Source organism: Nerophis ophidion, linkage group LG01 (assembly GCF_033978795.1).
Source record: "Nerophis ophidion isolate RoL-2023_Sa linkage group LG01, RoL_Noph_v1.0, whole genome shotgun sequence".
Taxonomy (NCBI): Eukaryota; Metazoa; Chordata; class Actinopteri; order Syngnathiformes; family Syngnathidae; genus Nerophis; species Nerophis ophidion.
In genome coordinates, this window is record NC_084611.1 from 57,840,559 (window position 1) to 57,841,706 (window position 1,148).

The 1,148-nt window shown below is 38.1% G+C and overlaps 1 non-coding gene across 1 annotated transcript; it reads right to left on the reverse strand.

The window, feature by feature from the left end:
• Nucleotides 1-288: 288 nt before the first annotated feature.
• Nucleotides 289-407, reverse strand: LOC133562975 (5S ribosomal RNA). The gene has a single exon (XR_009808970.1). It is a non-coding gene; the product is annotated as a 5S ribosomal RNA (ribosomal RNA).
• Between the last annotated feature and the right edge of the window lie 741 nt (nucleotides 408-1,148).

The window sequence follows — 1,148 nt, forward strand, 5'->3', positions numbered from 1 at the left end:
AATGAGCTTTACACTTTGCTTTGATCGTTTATTTCACTGTTTTTACCCTTCCGTCTCATTTATTTAAACGCAATTATGTATTTATTCACACATTTAATCATTTATTTATTCATTTAGATATTTGTGCTTTTGTCAGATATCGTCCTCCATACTATGGCACTGAAATGTGAATTAAAAAGGATAGCAATTTTGATTAAAAAAAGGTAGAAACAGCGTCCTCTGCTGTGAGTGATTTGTAAGAAAGAAAGAAAAAGGGTAGAAACAGCGCCCTCTGCTGCGATGATAAAAATATTACAGCACCTGGTATTCCCAGGCGGTCTCCCATCCAAGTACTAACCAGGCCCGACCCTGCTTAGCGTCCGAGATCGGACGAGATCGGGCGTGTTCAGGGTAGTATGGCCGTAAGCCGAAAAAGCGTCTTCGATTGACGTTTATAAAAGTCACACGCTGGCGAAACGAAAAGGCGCTTTATATCATAACTATCTTATGAGTAGACGCAACATTGGCTGCAGTGACGCGAGAAATTCGGCCGCCATCTTGAAGTGGTGATGAGAAGCCGGAGAGCAGCTTAAACTGACAGTTGACAGGTAGAAAACATAGATGTTGGGCTGGTGTTCAATGTTGAAAATAGGAATCGGTGGATTACTTTCCACTAGTACGATTTAACATTAACGTACTATTGCTTGTATTTTGTGAAAAGAATATCATCACAGAGTTGAGAAGGAGCAAAGGTCTTCAATAGTACTGAAATCTGGCCGCTCGCAATCAAGAGTATGACCATAATAGAATTGTTTGTCAATGAAATCAATACATTTAAAAATGTCATACTTGAATAACATAAAGTTGAAATAAATGATGAAGATAAAGATTGTAAAAGCCAACAAGGGTAAAAGTTAGGATCACAGTCCAGATTGTGTAGGGGTAACATATGTTAGCTAACTAGACAATGAATTGAGTAACGCCGACTTAAACAAGTTGAAAAACTTATTCGAGTGTGATCATTTAGTGGTCAATTGTTACGGAATACGAACTGTACTGTGCAATCTACTAGTAAAAATGTTCAATCAATCAATCAACAATCAGATGGACAGTGGCTGTACAGTATTATGCAAGTCTGAATTTAGACTAGCTTTTCCAACCCAATTTTG